This window comes from Chlorocebus sabaeus, chromosome 17 (genome assembly GCF_047675955.1).
Source record: "Chlorocebus sabaeus isolate Y175 chromosome 17, mChlSab1.0.hap1, whole genome shotgun sequence".
NCBI lineage: Eukaryota > Metazoa > Chordata > Mammalia > Primates > Cercopithecidae > Chlorocebus > Chlorocebus sabaeus.
In genome coordinates, this window is record NC_132920.1 from 19,127,503 (window position 1) to 19,145,605 (window position 18,103).

Here is an 18,103-nt window from a genome sequence, read left to right on the forward strand (position 1 = left end):
ACATGAGACTGATTGATTAATAGGAGAAAAGGCATACAAATTTATTTAACGTGTTTACATGGGAGTCTTCAGAATGAAGACTCAACCCAACAATAAGATACAGAAGCTTATATACCATCCTGAGGCCACTGAAAAAAATGCAGACTCAGAGCATGGCCCCAAACAGATTATGTGGGTAAATCAGGTTTACTGGAAAGACAGATCATGAGAGGGAGAAACGAATAGGTTTGGCTAGCAAAGTTGAATTTGTTGTGTAGATGAAGCCTCCCTTATAGAGAATAGATGGTAAATGTTTCTTTTCAGATTTTTGAAGGTGTCAGACTCTCAATCTCTCCTAGATCCAAGAGAGGCATAGAAATGGATGGCATGGCTGCATTAATGAAGATTCTCTAGAGATGCAAATTTCCCCTATCTCAGTCTGCTAGTCTCAAGGCAACCATTTCAAAATATATCAAAAAATTACATTTTGGGGTAAAATAGTTTTTATTTCCTTTAATACATACTTTAAGTACAGTGGCAAAAATATTGAAAGTAAAAGAACAGAAAAAACATTCCATACAAACACTAAATGTTATATAGTTATGCTAATATTAGATAAATTAGAAGTTAACGCAGTAGATATTATAGAGATAAAAATTTAATCATTTAATAATGAATTTAAAACAAAGAAATGAGGTTCTAAATTTATATTTACCCAATAATACAGCCTCCAAATATATAAAGAAAATCTCTTAGAGAAATGAAAGAAGCAGGCAAATAGGAGAAGATTTTACTGACAACTCCCAGTTGCTGATAAAATTAACAGGACAAAATTAGTAAAGATATAGATGATACAGATGATTAGGCAACATGATTAATATACTTGACTTCATTTAAACATATAGAATACTATACAGTATAACTGCAAAATACATATTCTTTTCAATTGTACATGGAACATTAATAAAAATAGACTATATACCAGATCATAAAGTGATTCTGAACAAATTCTATAGTATTAGAACCATACTTAGTATGTTTTCTGTGCCAAGTAAGATTAAAGTGTAACAGAGCCTGTATTTTAAAAATCTTAAGGTGTTTGCTTTACTTATGTTCCTTTCTCTTTGTCCTTTTCTTCTTCCATGCATGATTGCTTGCGCTTAGTCAGTTCCATAGAGAGAGAGAAGTCACTAATAATTGATTAACTTCACATCCTGACCCTTGGGAGTTGCCTACTTGATTAATGAACTTGTTTTTCAGAGAACAGTAATTCTTAGGTCATGCTGACCTCCCCGATGGCGTTCAGGAGTTTGATCAGCTGAGGGATGCAAGCAGCTTTGATCACTGGGGACCTCACCTCCTGCATACTTACCTTACTCATAAAAGTCACAAGTTATGTTCAAAGCCATGTTGGATTTGAGAGTCTGCCTCTCCTCTTCTCATGCTTTGGCCAAATCAAATAAACCTTTCTCTGCTCCTAATCAGTGATATGTCAGTGTTTGGCTTACTATGCAAAATGTACTCAAACTAGCTTTTGGGGTTTGACAACAAATGTGGAAATAAAAGGGGACAACTATAATATCTCAAAATATTTAGATACTAAGCAGCATACAAATAAATAACTAATGGATTCAAAGAAGACATCATGATGATAATTTTAAAACATTTTGGAAATTGGAAGTAGCATGAGAAGAAAGATGCATTACATATCAGAGATGCTTAATAAAATTAACAGCAGATTTCTCATCAGAAACCATGGAGACTAGAAGAAAATGGGATGACATATTCACAGGCCTGAGAGACAAAAACTGTGTCAATCAAGAACACCATCTCTGGTAAAATAATTCTTTTAAAATAGAGAAATTAAGACATTGCCAGATAAGCAAACACAAAGAGAATTTGCTACTAGCAAGCAGACCTGCTCCCTAGGAAACATTGAAAAGAGTCTTTCAGGTTGAAGAGAAAGAACACGAGACAGTAACTCGAATACATGTAAAGATAATAAAGAACACTAGTAAAGGTATGGACAAAGGTAAATATAAATGACAGTATAACGTATTTTCTGTTCGTAACCCTTTTTTTTTCTTGTATGTGATTTAAAAGACAACTGCATAAATAAAAAATTGTAAGTCTAAGTTGATGGGCACACAATGTAAAAAGATGAAATTTGTGACAATAACATCATGAAAGAGACAGGAAATAGAACTTTATAAGCAAAGTTTTTGTATACTATTGAAATTAGGTTGGTGTTAATCCAAAATATATTGTTATAAATGAAGTTGTCATGGTAATCCCCAGGGCACCACTAAGAAAACACTATTTAAAAATAACCCAGGAAAAAAAACGTTAAACCTTTTCTACTTTAATGGATACTATCAAGCAAGTGAAAAAGGTAAAACTGGGAGAAAGTATTTGCAAATCATATATCTGATAAAGGTCAAATATCCTGAATATATACAGAATTCTTACAACTCAGTAATAGAAACAAATTTAACCGAGTTTTTAACAATGAGCAAAAGGTGTGAATAGACATTTCTATAAAAATATACAAATGGTGGATAAGCTTATGAAAAGGTATGCAGTATCATTGGACATTAGGAAAATGCAAATTCAACCCAAAATGCAATGCCAATTTGTACTTACTAAGATGGTTATAATTTAAATAAATGAACAAATGTTGGGGACCCTGAAAAGATGTTAGTACCCTAGAACTTAAAGTATAATAATAATAAATAAATTTAAAAAAAGAAAAAAATAAATAAATAAAAATTAGAAAAAAAAAAAAAGAACTCTCATACATTGCCTGTGGATGTGTAAAATCATACAACCACTGTGGAAAACATTTTTTTGCAGTTTCACAGAAAGTTAAATGTAGAATGACCATAAGACCCAGGAATTATACTCCTCAGTATGTACCATCAGGATTGAAAACACAGATTTGCACAAAAATATGTATACTTGGTACATAGCTGGATTACTTATAACAGCCAAAATGTAGAAACAAACCAAGTGTGCATCAACTGAAGACTGGAGAAACAAAATGTTTAGTCATACAACGAAATATTACTCAGCACAAAAAAGGAAGGAAGTACTGATACATGGATGAACCCTGACGGCATTATGCTAAGTGAAAGAAACCAGACACATAAGACTACATGTTGTATATTCCATTTATATGACATGTCCAGTTTGTGCCTGTTGTCCCAAAGTAATATTTAACACATACTTTTTCATGTTCAAAATTGTCCCCATTTGATAAATTGCAAGATAATCCTATTATTGTATAAAATGTGTGGTAGAGTGTGAAGTTGTGTTTGATTAATCTGAGAGAGATGATTTGTGCTACAAAGCAATATTGGATTACACACTTTTCCAGGATGCATTCCAGAGTAAGTTGCTTCAAACAAATTTGGTAAGACTAAGGACTAGGCCAAAACAAGAAACAAGAATAGTACATAAGCAATGACAACTATCATGTGAACTCTCTTCTTCTGTAAGGTACATTTATATATGTAATGATAATGACTCAGAAAGTGCTGGGAGGCAAAACTTTCCAAATAATAATCATCTCCTATTGAATAGAAAATGCATGTTATACTGATGTTTAAAAATAGTACCAGGTGGTTTTGTATTGTGGATTACTGCTCTTCAAGAATGATTCTATCTAGTCCTCTTCATTACTTATAAATAAATACTTTCTAAGGACACTTCTTCCAAATGAAGATTTCATTTCTAAAACTAGTAACAATATTACTTATAAGATTCTTAGTGGAGACCTAGTAAATATACCTGTGGCTATTTCAGGTAGTCTAGAAAATAAAGCACATTTCTTACCTTTCTTATTGATAGCTCTTTGCATCCAGAAATGCACTATTCATTTTAAATGAAACATGAGAAAATTTCTTAATTCTGTGTTACTAAAACAATTTGAATATGCTTCTATGAGTGAAAGAAAGCATATGTCTGAAGTATCCACTTTTACTACGAAAATTAACAAAAATGAAAATTACTTGTATTGAATATTTAAACACCTAATGACAATAAAAATTATTTTCACTAAAGCATTCTAAAATATGATTATTAAATGAATCTCACTGATGTAACAAAAGGAAGTTTTGAAGTACCTGCTTTAGCCCCAAGCATTGTAAAGATTTTTAAGCCTATTTTGTGGAATACTAAGCAGCCATAAAAAAGAATGAGTTCATGTCCTTTGCAGGGACATGGATGAAGCTGGAAACCATCATTCCCAGAAAACTGACACAGGAACAGAAAATCAAACACTGCATGTTCTCATTCATAAGTGGGAGTTGAACAGTGAGAACAGATGGACACAGGGAGGGGAACATCACACACTGGGGCCGGTTGGGGATGGTGGGCAAGGAGAGGGAGAGCATTAGGACAAATATCTAATGCATGTGGGGCTTAAAACCTAGATGACAAGTTGATAGGTGCAGCAAACCACCATGACACGTGTATACTTATGTAATAAACCTGCATGTTCTGCACATATATCCCAGAACTTAAAATGAAAAAAAAAAAATGCCTATTTTGAATACTACTAAATACTTGAAGGACATTTTTTCTAATTAGAACAATATACACATTATATTTATAGTTTTTTAAAAACTGCATTTTTACTTTTTCCTGTGTGACCAGCATTAGGAAAATATACTTCAGGTTTTGTGGAATCTTTTCCTTGCAATATTTCCTTATTTTTGAACTTTATGTAGCAAAGAACGCTTTTCACCAGTCAGTGTTTAAAACTATTTATCCAATTCCTTGTGGTCATAGGAGAGGGTCTGGCCTAAGAAGGATGCATGCTCAGTGAAGCTCATTTGCCTGGCATCTTCCAGGAAGAAAGTGTCTGGAATCACTACAGAAGCATCCAGGAAGTTGGTCTCTCTATCTCTCTCGGTCTCTTTTGTCTTACCCGCCTTGTTAGACCAGCTTCTTCCTATCAGAAGCATTAACAGAGAAATGTTTCTAATATCAAATTTTCTTAAGGTCAGAGAGAAAAAAAAAGGCAGAATACCACTTTGTCAGTTATTCCCAAGACAAATACTGTAGGAAAGGTGAAAAGCTAGGAAGAGAAAAAGAGAATATGGTTAAATGCCTTTGCACTACATTCAGAAGGAATTGGCCTAAAACAGAGCCTATATGGAAGGAGAACAAAGTTGGGGGACTGGCACCATCCAACTTCAAGACAAAGCTACAGTAATCAAGGCAGTTTGGCACTGGCAAAAAAATAAACAAATAGGCCAATGGGACAGAATAGAGAGCTCCAAAGTAGATCCACATAAATATAGTCAACTGATCTTTGACAAATTAGCAAAGGCAATACAATGGAGAGAAGCTAGTCTTCTCAACAAATGGTACTGGAACAACTCAACATCCACATGGCAAATAGTGAATATAGTTACAGACCTTATGCCTTCACAAAAATTACCTAACCATGAACTCTAACCTAAATGTGAAATGCAAAACAATAAAACTCCTGGAAGATAACATAGGAGAAAACCAAGATGACCTTGGTTTAGAAATGATGTTTTAGATATAACATCAAATAAATGATTCATAAAAGAAATAACAAAGGTTAGACTTCATTGAAATAAAAAAAAATTGTTCTGCAAAAGACACTGTTAAGAGAATGAAAAGACAAGCTTGAAATGGGGAGAAACCATTTGCAAAAGACATATCTGATAATAGACTTATCCAAAATGTACAAAGAACTCTTAAATCTCAACAATAAGAAACAAACAACCCAAAGACAATGAGCCAAAGATATACACAGACACTTTACCAAAAAAGATATACAGATGGCAATAAGCATATAAAAAGATGTTTAAAATCATGGCATTAAAGCAACATCATGCAAATTAGAAAAACAATGAATTATCACCACGCACATAGAAGAACTAAAATCCAGAACACTGACAGCACAGGATAGAGTTGGAGTAACAGGAACTCTCAATCATTACAGGTGGGAATACAAAAAGGTATAGCCACTTTGGAAGACAGTTTGGCAGTTTCTTTATAAAACGAAACAAACTTACCATATAACCCAGAAGTGGTGCTCCTTGGTATTTACCAAAATGAACTGAACACTCTATCTACACAAAAACCTGCACACACATGTTTACAGCAACTTTGCTCATATTGTCAAAACCTGGAAGCAAGATGGTCTTCAGTAGGTGAATGATAAATAAACTGTGGTACATCCAGATGATGGAATATTATTTATTGTAAAAAGGAAATAAGCTATAAAAATACATGGAAGAAGTGTAAATGCATATTACTAATAGAAAGAAGCCAATTTGAGAAAAAGCCAAATGCTATATAATTCCGATTATATGACATTCTGGAAAAGATAAAACTGTGAAGGTAGTAAAAAGATGAGTGGTTGCCAGGAATTAAGCAGGAGAAAGGGAGGCATAGGCAGGACACAGAGCATTTTTAGGCCAGTAAAACTATTCTGCATGATACTGAATAGGTGAGTACATGCCATTATACAGTTGTAAAATCCCTAGAATGTATACAACACCAAGAGTGAACCCTAATATAAACTATGGATTTGGAGTGACAGCAGTGTGTCAGTGTAAGTTTATCAATTATAACAAATGTGTCACTGTGATACAAGATGTTGATAGTAGGAGAGGCTGTGCTTGTGTGAGGGCAGGCTGTATGGGGGAGCTCTTTGTGTACTCTGTGTACAGTTTTTGCTGTGAACTCAAAGTGGCTTTAAAAACTAAAGCTTTTTTTTTTTTTCTTTTTAAAGAAAGAGTTTCTAGTTTTTTCCTCTACATTCACCTAGCAATGATAAGGGTGAGCCTGGAGTTGTTTCTCAAGTTGGGGTACTGAAGAAAGAAAGTAAAGGGCTATTGTTGCCTGCCACCAGCTTTCAGATAGCCTGTCAATCAAAGACAGCTTTGTGCTGTACTCAAAGACAGCAACACAGCTCCCTGTGCTGGGGTTGTTAAAGTCGTATCTGAAATTGCACTCACTCCTCTCATAGTCCTGAGGTACCAACTCTATATTTGTGGACTTCAGTTTTACTCTTTCCTAAGACTTTTTCTAGATACTAGAGATATATATATTTTTTTCTGGTCTGTAGTTTTTGTTCTACTTGTAAAGTGAATAAAATTTAGAAATCAAAGGTGAAAAAATGAAGAGAGCCCCTTAGAATTATCTTTTCATACATACATTTAAAAAACATGGCAATGCTCTGTACTTTAGATGATAAAGTTGTTTTCCATGGGAGTATGGGTTATTAATTCTGTTATTGCTATACGGGTACACTGGGATTGAACAATGAAGTAAATAGATGACAGATGATGATAGCTAAGTTTCTCACTGCTGGAGTAGAAATCTGTAGAAAAACAAGGGGAGGAAGCTAGAATAATCCATGTGGTAGTAGTTTAGATTTGGACACTTCAGTATCAACTCATGTTTAGCTTAATATACAGATAGTTATGAATAGAAATATTTATAAATATGTGTATGTATAGGGGTAAGTATACAGACATTTATTTTCCTCTTCTGTCAGTTGAGGCAGCCTAAAAACAACCAGTTAGCAACAAGCACACCTAGCGCCAAGATCTTGGTGTCTAATACCATTCTCTAGTAAAGGTAAGCAGGACTTCTTGGAGAAATGGTTGATTTGAGCACCAGGGCTGGAAATATACAAAATGACCTCAAGCATCATGGCACTTTGTGGCTCAGAAATGAAGAAGTAATAAAGCAAAACAAACAAACAAACAAACTGAAAACCCATAATGATGAATTTATGTTACAAGGACAACAGAAGCAGCTCTCAATGGTCAACCTGGAACAACTGGAGCATAAGAAAAGCAGTATTTATAGCCCAAAGTATTAAATAAGTATTATATCTGTGAGCGCATATAAATAATTCAATAAATCAGTAAATGGAGGAGAAAAGACAAATCACCCATATAGAAGAATTTCAAGTAAATTATTTAGATACTCCACCCTAATGAAGGGGAGCATAACTGTTCACTCCTTAAGTGTGGGCTGTACATAGTTACTTCCTTCCAAAGAGTACAGTATGGAAAGGGGAAAAACAATCATTTTATAATGGAGAAACCTGACAAACGCTACTTGGCTAGATGATCAAGGTCAACATCAGTAGTGATAAGTCATTTTGCTAGTCTGTACTGTGATCTTCCTCTCTAAGAATGTATAACCCTAGGCTAATCATGAAAAAAACACCAGGCAACTCCTAATTGAGGGACATTTAACAAATTACCCAGACAGGTACTTCTTAAAACTATCAAAGTCATCAAAAAAAGAAAAAAAAAAAAGCAAGTCTGAGAAACTGTAGCAGCCAAGAGGAGCCTAAGAAAACATGACAATTCACCAGGTCCGGTGGCTCACACCTGTAATCCCAGCACTTTGGGAGGCCAAGGCAGGCGGATCACAAGGTCAGAAGTTCCAGAGCAGTCTGAACATGGTGAAACCCCACCTCTACTAAAAATACAAAAAATTTAGCTAGGCATGGTGGTGGACCCCTGTAATACCAGCTACTTGGGAGGCCGAGGCAGGAGAATTGCTTGAACCTGGGAGGTGGAAGTTGCAATGAACCGAGAATACGCCATTGCATTCCAGTCTGGGTGGCAGAGCGAGACTCTGTCTCAAAAAAAAAAGGAAAAAGAAAAAAGAAAGAAAGAAAAGAAAAAGAAAACATGACAATTAAATGATTAAATGTAATGTGGTAGCCTGTATGAAATACTGAGATTTTGGAATAGCAAAAGGACAAAACTAAGGAAATCTGTATAAAGTAAGGACTTTAGTTAATATCAAAGTATCAATATTATTTCATTAATGTAACAAATGTGCCATACTATATTTGATGTTATTAACAGGAGAAGCCTGAGAAACACTGTCTGAGCTAAAGGACCAAAGTCAACATCAACAGTGGTAAGTCACATTGATAGTATGTACATTTCATATGATGTGATGTAAATAGCTTTTTACTTCTGTGATCTTTCTGGTATTGGGTATATAGGAACTCTCTGTACTCTCTTGAACATTTTTCTGTAAACATAAAACTATTCTAAAATAGAAAGTTTATTTTAAAATACATGGCATTTTGTTGCTCTAGGAAAAGCGATATATAAAAAAATGTGCCTTAATGTGTCTCTGTCATATGCTTGCAGAAAGAGGAGACTTTGGGACTTGGAAGTGACTCCTTAAATAGAGTGTTTTTAAAACTATGGAACATAATCTCAATAAGATTATTGAGAATGGCTACTTGGCAAATAAGGAAACTTTTGCATCTGAGATTATTTATGATACATCACAATAGCTGTCTTAAAAATGGAAGCAGATTCTCAGAGACCTAAGCACAAACAAATGATAAAGGATTGCAAGTGTAAATCTTAGGCTTCTCTAGGATGAAGAAATCTCCTTGAAAGAAGGCCTATGTTTCAAAGCCTATCTGTGCAGGATGAATGAAAATCCATTTGCCCATGTTAATGAGCAGATTTTCACCAAATACTAATGATAAGAGTGATATCTCAGAGGATAGGGTGGCCCAGAGAATAGTTGAGATTCCTCGGAAATATAGGGCCACAGATAGCAAAACTGAGCCACGATTCGGTGATCAGGCAGATGAGGAACACAGTTTTGCAGCAGAGTGTGACTGAAATATGTTAGAATGAAAGATCTGAGACAGCGCTAATACCTGGATGTCCATGTGAGAAGTAAAAGTCGTTGAAGTTCTAGAAGTAATCTGAATTTAAGAACTCAAGGTTTCGAGTTACAGACCTATCTGTTGCTCTCCCTCACCAGGCAAGAGACAGCAAGTCTTGTAAGCCTTAATTTTGTCATCTGAAAAGTAGGAGTAATGAGGGTGCTTACCTCATAAGGTTGTCATGAATATTAAATAACATGGTTTTAAATGTTTAAAATAGTGCTGGGTATATATATGTAATAAAAGAGGACAGAGAGCTACTATTATTATAATTATGTTATTACTCATATTATTGTAAAGGATGCCTGTGTGGGGTGATAGTGTAAGAGGGAAGCACTAAGACAGTGTCTGGCACAAATTGGGGACACAGTAAGTGTTTGTTTTGGAATCCTCTTCTCTGAAATAATGATGGTTTGGCCATGTGATGTGGCAGATAGGGCTTTCAGTCAGGTTCATGTTCATTGATGTCTCTTCCTGATTATCTGCGTGGTATTTGGATATCCAGTAAAGAGTTCTTCATATCGTCTCAGTTTAGAATTCCTTTGTTCTCTGTGTTAATAAGTTCTGCACTAATTATCATAGTTAACCATTGACTGAATATTTAAGCCCACAATGGAAGCAGTGCAGATCTGCACTCTGTGCTGTAATATATTCTTTTTCTATAGCATCGTCTCTACTGAAAAGCATTTGGTGGATATTATGTACACATACACATGGATGTTGTATGTGTTTCTAAGTTTTCCAGACACTGGTTATTTCATTCTTTTGTGGGGGAAAAAGTGAGTGGTAACCAGTGACACTGGTTTTTGTTTGTTTAATTCTACTTCTAGGTGTGATGTTCCTTAGAGAGATAATAAAATAAGGACATTATAAGTTTTTGCAAAGCTCACACCTTCTGGGCCAGAGGAGCAGAAAATGCATTTAAGTATATAGAACTAAAGTCCAATATTTGGGTCTTCCAACTTAATAGGTATGTGTCTTAGTCTGGGTCTCTGAAAGCAGACTGAGACCATGTCTCATGTGAGGACATTGAGGTTGTATACTGGAGAGTGCCATGGCAAGGACCAAATGTATAGGGAAGAGATAATGAAATAGGAAAGAAAAAAAGCCAATACAAGGAAGCATTATTAAGCTAGCAACCAGGCAGGATAACTAGAATTCCGTCCCACTAGATGTCTTCAGGAGCTTTATGAAATAGGTCTCGTACTGTCCACCCAAGTATAAAAGAGTGAAGCATTTATCTGCTGTCACCTGATACCTGTACAGGTTAACTCCCTTACACTTCTGGCTTACACATAGGTGAGTGCTATATGTGTTTCTGGTATAGACAGGAGACAGGGAAATACTGGCTAGAAGTGAGTGGTTCCCTCACAAAGAACCCACCCTCAAGCCTGAAGACCTGTGGACCTAAATGAGGACAGGCATTTCTGTTTTTGCACCCCAAAAGTTGACTTTTGGCCCACCACGAGACCTCAACAGACACACACACAAGTGGTTGAACGTTGGGACCAGCGCAAAAGACAGTGGAAAAACATGGCAGAGAAACAGAGAAGAGGAGGGATGCCTGGAGGACAAGGGGTGTTCAGCCAGGGGAAGCCAGAGAAGAGTCTGGCCACTGGGTGGCCTGATTCCAGGGGAAGCCCACCTTCCCACTCCATCCCCCCGTTCTGGCTCCCCATCCATCTCACTGAAAGCTGTCTCTACCACTCAATAAAACTTTGCACACATTCTTCCAGTGTGTGATCCAAATCTTCCAGTACACTGGGCAAGGACTCGCGATACAGAAGACTGTCACGTTGACCCCCTGCGCTTGTGATAAGGCAGAGGGTACATTGAGTTGATTAACACATATGCCATCTGCAGATGGCAAATCTGAAAGAGCTTGGTAACACATGCCCACTGGGGCTTCAGGAGTTGCAGACACCCATCCCTAGACACTACCATGAGGCCAGAGCCCCAAAGCACTCATGTTGGCCTCTGCAGCTGCCCATCTGCATGTTCCCCTGGGGGTATGAACTGCAGGGTGACCAAGCAATGACGCTCCATCACACGTCCTGCAAGAGGAATCAGGAAACTCTCTGGTTTCATTTCCATGAGGTGTTCAATACAAGGCATCAGAGAAGTCCCTGAACAGGAACCATGAGGTATGTAGTATGGGTCTCATGTAGGGCTTTGCCTGTTGTGCCTGTGCAAACCTAGACAAAGCCAGCGTGGAAGTCGTCAGAGCATGGTAGTGGCCAAAGCAATGGGTGAACTGATGTAGTGAATGGGAGATGCCAGATACACTGTATAAAGTTACTATGTTGTTTAACTTCTCCAGAGCTCAGTTTTCTCATCAATTAAATGCAACTCAATTTAACCCATCAACCAAACATGGAAATGCCATACTGTCAATAGACACTATGTTAGATAGTTGAATAAGATCTAGGTTTTCAAGCACGGATTCCAAATTTGTCAAATGAAATCTTATGCAACCCTCTTAAATGAATCAAACAAATGTGTAGCTGTATAAATTGAAAAGGGGTATAAAGCCCCATATCCCGTTCTCTGTTCTCAGTCCTAAACTTCACATGTAAGGGACCCTAGAACTCAGAGGAACCCAGTTTAGATGTACTATATCAGGTGCCCCTTCAGTTCACTTGATGCTCTATGTGTTATGTGATTCTGTGTAACCCAGAAAAATTGGCTCCCACAGGGATTAGAGAACAAGCAGTTTTAGGACACTTGCCAGCTGCCATGGAGGCTGACACATATTTCTTATCATCTAACTTAGGCAGCACGGAGGGGCAGCTTTGGCTTAAAGTAAGATCTGTCAAGCTAAAGAATGTTTCTTTAATCACACTTATATGGTATGGTCCTTGAACTTGAATATCAGTGAAGCAGAAAAACAGGTCCGCTCCTTTAAGAGAGTGCATAGCAAGCCACAAACTGGGAAAAGATATTTGTAGTACCTGTATCTAACTAAGAAGTTAATATTAAAATATGTAAAAATGAACTCTCACAAACCCATAAAAAATGATTAAAAAACTCATGGACAAAGAAACTTGAATGCCACAGAAGATATGCAAATAATCAATAATGTAAGATGTTCAATTTCATTTCTCAGAGAAAAGCTTATTAAAACCACAATATGATATAATGCCATATCACCAGAATAATGAAATTAATAATGATTAATTATTAATAATCATAACCTCATCATAATCATGACCTTGTCATGCATTGATGAAGCTACAGAACAACTGGAATTCTCATACACTGTAGTTGAGTATAAATCAAAACAATCATTTTGGAAAACTGTTTAGAAGTATCTTCTAAAGTCTGGTCTATATGTGCTTTGACTCAATTTTTCTACTCTTGAATATATGCCCTATTGAAACGTATGAATGTGTTCACGAAAAGAACATAAATGTTCATAGCAGCATTACCCATATAGCCCCAAACTGAAAACAACCAAAATGTCCATCCACTATAGAATGGACAAAGCAACTATAGAATCTTGATACAATGAAATTCTGTACATCAATGAATATGAACAAACTACAGCTGCATACAACAACGTGGATGAATCTTATAAATGAAATTTTGGATTGTGCATAAAAAAGTACATATTTTAGTATTTCATCTACACATAGTTTGAAAGCAGGAAAATGTAATTTATATGATTAGAAGTCAAGATGATGGTTGTCTCTGGAAACTTAATGACTGCAAGGGAGTATGAGGGAGTTTCTGTGTGCTGTTGCCGTTTCTGTTTCTCTATTTGAGTGCTGGTTACATGGATATACTCACTATAGGAAAATTTACCAAACTGTACATCTGTGATCATTATACTTTTTGCTTGTAGTTTATATTTTGAAAATGTATGCACACTTGCATACAGACAGCATGCATACACACATGCACACAGAGAGAGAAATCAACTGTGTGCACAAGGTCTTTACTGTGGAGCTAAGTGCAAGTCTTAAAATCACTGAGGGAGGGGACATCACTTTTTTCTAATTGAGAATCTGTTTCAATAAAAATGTACAAAACAGTTCTGAGAAATACAGATTTGATGGTTTGAAGTAAGAGAGTGTCTTATTTGTGGATAGAAGAAATTCATTAGGTCATTAAAGCCATGTATTGATTCATTAGATCAATAAATATTGATCTTTTGAGTTTCTTTTTAAAAGGCATTACACTAGGTACTTAGGGTGATTAAAAACAAATCAAACAAAGGTTCTGTCTTCAGAGAGCTTACAGATGTATTGGGGAGTAAAATACGCATGCTACGAAGTGGAAAGTACCCAATACCATAAAAGAGGTACACAGAAAATACTGTGACAGTTTAGAAGTGGAACAGGTCAGTCACGGGAGACTCAAAGATGACTTCATAGTAGAGGGGGCATTTTTACTTACACTTCTATCAAAGTAGGTTGAGGTTAGCCATGTGGAAACTGGTGGGTGGGACCAGCTAAGGACCACGTTGAGATAGATAAATGGCTAAACTGGGGAGAATGAGTCACTTTGTCCGGAGCTACAGAACTTTAGAGTGAATAGGTCCATTTATTTGTTTACAGTGAGTAGATTCATTTATTTGTTAATTTGACAAATATTTATTGGATTTCCCCCATAGGCTAGGACTGGGATATGACTAAGCATTCTGTTCTCTCTGTCCTTATAGACACTTGAAAGACTAAGGGAAGATAAGTAAGTAAATGAGTGTTTGCAATAAAGCACGATGCAGGTTATGATGGAGGGAAAGGTGCTGGGAGAGTTCAGATCAGGGCTACACAACCCATGGGTTCAGAGAGGGACTCACAGAAGAAATGTCATGCCAACTAAGATCTGAATCATGAGGTGGGGTCAAATCAATACTGAATCTTGGATGCCAGCCTGAGAAATGTGAGCAGAACAGGATATTTTGCATGCACAGAAATTTGAAGAAAAAAATGGCATACTCCAATCTAGTTTTTTTTAAAGCAGTTGAATCTTTACTACAGGATGAATGCAAAAGAGGAATTAAGAATAGGAGAGAACAGTTAGCATATTTCGGGTGAGAGACAGTAGTGTCCTGGACAACTTTGGCTAGAAAAAATTAGAGAAAGTGATATATTATATTTAAGAGGTATTAGAACGGCAAACCTGAGAGAATGTGTCAACTAATTTTATTTTGGATTATTTTGGATGAGGAAAAGAAAAAGGATGCAAAGATTGTGAGCCTAAGTAAGTTGTTTCATTTGCAAAGAGGAAATTCAAAGGAAGAGGCATGCCTGGGATAGACAGGACACTGGTGAGGGCTGCCGAGAGAAGAGAGATGTGAGACCTGCTTCAGATGCACGCATTGAATTTGAGATGTCAGAAGGAAACATCCCGAAATCCCGATAGATAATTTTAGACAGATAGAGTGTTAGGGCTTGAGAGAGAATGCTAGAGCGGGAAATATAGATTTGGGAGTCTTGTATTACCTGAAAGTATTTATTGAACCCATGAAATCAATGAGATTGTTAAATGACAAGTCGTATTGACAAAAATAGAAACAGGAAGCCAGTAGTGAGACCCAGGGACAGTGGCAACATTCAGAGTGGCTGAGAAAGAAAACAGAAATGACAGAGGAAGAGTAGAAAACAGGGAAGGAGGAAAGTCCCAGAAAATCATCAGAGCAAAGTTTCAGGAAAAGAGGGAAGTGGCCCACAGTGTCAGATGTGATAGGAGTTTCATGATATTAGAGACTTGCTTAAAAAGAAATGCTACTGTTACATGTACATTGCCTTGGGGGAGGCAACGTGTGAGAAGAACAGATAGAATTGATAATCGTATATTTAATATTTCTCCCAAAGTCAGTTTCCTGTATACTGGAATCACTAAGAGTTTAAACCAAGTGCTGTGAGCATATTTTCACTACAGCCAAGACTTTAAAAACCAAACCATTTGAAAATGGTCATTTGGGTGCAGGGATTTTGCAATTCTGCCTTAGTGTCTATATAAAACAACTCACTTTAATGCCAACCTAAACTAGAAAGGCAACAAATACTTAAAAGCAAAAGGTCCTTGATGTTTAAAAATGCTTGTGACAGCATAAAATGAAACTAAGAGAAAAGTATTAAAATATATCAGGCAAAGGCAAACAGAGGCTTTTTAAGCCCATGTTCATCTGAAACAGATAAGGGGGACTGCCTACCTCGTGATGGTGGTCTCTCTTTTGAAAATGTTTCTATTAAAATCTGGGAGCAGTTGACATATGTTAATGTCCAAGTGCATTCAGACATGTCATTTCCTCTCTCAGGCAGGTGCACGTCTCATGTCAGTACTCTTCTTAGGTAGAGTGGTTTTACATCCTACTTTGTGCTGTCCTGGTGTGATTATCAATAGTGCCTCCTTCCACTTTCAAATATGTCCCTGAGAAGATGTTAAATGATATGTTTGCTCTGCTTCCAGATCTCCCATACACTCAGCAGAAAATAGGAGTTAAATTTAGGGGCTCTGGCACCAGATGGATTAGAATTTGAATCTAGAAGCTGTCATTTTCTGACTTAGTTTTTGGCAGTGTTTGTTCTTGGGCAAGTTTTAACTTCTCTGTCCCTCAGTTTTCTCCGATGATAAAGAATAATTACGGAACTAATTGAATAGAGTTATTGTGACAAAGTCATGTCCATAAAGGGTTGAGCACATTGCCTTGAACATACACAAGCACCCAATAAATGTTATTGGTTATCATTATCATTGTTGGTATTGTCATACCCCATCTAGAGCCCTTCCACAGACTAGAGTTAATTTTGAGCTAAGATGTTTTGCAGCTAATGAACTTCTCACATTCCAAAGGAGTGCCCTTTTCTCAGTGTCAGACTTCCCTGCAGACGTCGTTTCCCTGGTATTAGTGCAGTAAGGGGTGCCCATAATATGTTTCACCCATGTGGGTTTAGTCCAACATTGGGCTCACTATGGGCTATACAGTAATCAGCAATCACTCCTGGGCCCAATCTGAAGACAGAGATAGAAGTAACAAATTATAAACATACTAAAACTATATAACTAGTATTCTGAGTTCATATCACGTAAATTCATAAAGCATTTTGTTATCCTTACATGTATTATTACATATATAACAATGTGAGCCTTGAAAGAATAAAGTATTTTTTCTTTTAGCTCTAAAATTCAATTTAGTGAACCGAAAGATGAGTCTTAATTCTCTACCTTCTACCACTTCAGTGAACCAGTATAGATGCAAACAGTCAAAAACAGAACCAAATTATTTTGTGGATTTTTGCACTGCTTCAGAAGTGAGAAAATCAGAAAATATGCAAAATCCTCTTTTGCCTTATGTAATTTCCACTATCAGTTTGGACCACAAGTCTGGGTCTCATAAATTGTATGGCATAAGTAATGCAATAATACAGTCATGACTTTGCCTTTTTATGTCTTTTTCTGCAGATGGCCTTATTACTAGATTCTCTTTGGTTGATGAAAAAGTTACATCATTAGAGTCATGCTTAATGAAAGTATGCATTGCTTCAGTATCACCAGTTGCCTGCATCTGGTCTGATTTTCAGAGCTGTAGGATTGCATAGATTCTCTGCAGGCCATTGTGTTCAAGGTGTTTAAGTCTGTATATATTTGTGTTTTTGTTTTGTTTTGTTTTATTTTATTTTATTTTATTTTACTTTTTTGAGACAGAGTCTTGCTCTGGCACAGTCTCGGCTCACTGCAACCTCCACCTCCCAGGTTCAAGCGATTCTCCTGCCTCAGCCTGCTGAGTAGCTGGGACTACAGGTGTGCACCACCATGCCCAGCTAAGTTTTGTATTTTTAGTAGAAACGGGGTTTCATCATGTTGGCCAGGATGGTCTCGATCTCTTGACCTCGTGATCCACCTGACTCGGCCTCCCAAAGTGCTGGGATTACAGGCATGAGCCACCGTGCCAGTGCTTTTAATTTCTATTGTATCTCGTCTTCATGGATGACATTGATGTTTGTGGGTATTTGTGATCATCTATTAGAACAGCAAGGCAACAAGTGAACTTCGATATGTCCTCTTCCTAGGAGTAATAACTCTGTTCCTGATTGGTTTCAGCTGAGTGAGGACAATGGGCAAAACCCGTGGGGTTCTGGTTCTCCAGCAGACACAGGCTTCTACTGGCTTTCCAAGGAGTCTCAGCTGACACTCTCTGTCCTCCCCTCTCCATGTGTAAGAGATTTCTGGACCAGAAGCAGATCACAGAAAGAAGCAAAAATCTCTTAAATTTCAGTTTCTAGACATATTTGCTCAACAATATATGATTCCCTGTTCAAAAGACTACAGCAACTTACTGCTCTGAATGAGGCATCTTACCTTCTTATTGCCTGGGACTTGTCTGCCTCAAATGAAAAGTACATGATTTATCCCAAAATATTCATCAGCAGGATGGTGAAGTAATTAGGAACCTATTATTTTGCCAGC

General features: G+C 36.8%; 1 long non-coding RNA gene across 1 annotated transcript in view; it reads right to left on the reverse strand.

Moving 5' to 3' along the window:
• Positions 1-18,103, reverse strand: part of LOC140708925 (uncharacterized) — a 112,469-nt gene that overhangs the window by 51,766 nt on the left and 42,600 nt on the right. The window contains exon 6 of the long non-coding RNA XR_012089238.1: positions 6,033-6,237. This is a non-coding gene — a long non-coding RNA (uncharacterized lncRNA). The remainder of the gene's footprint in view (positions 1-6,032; positions 6,238-18,103) is intronic.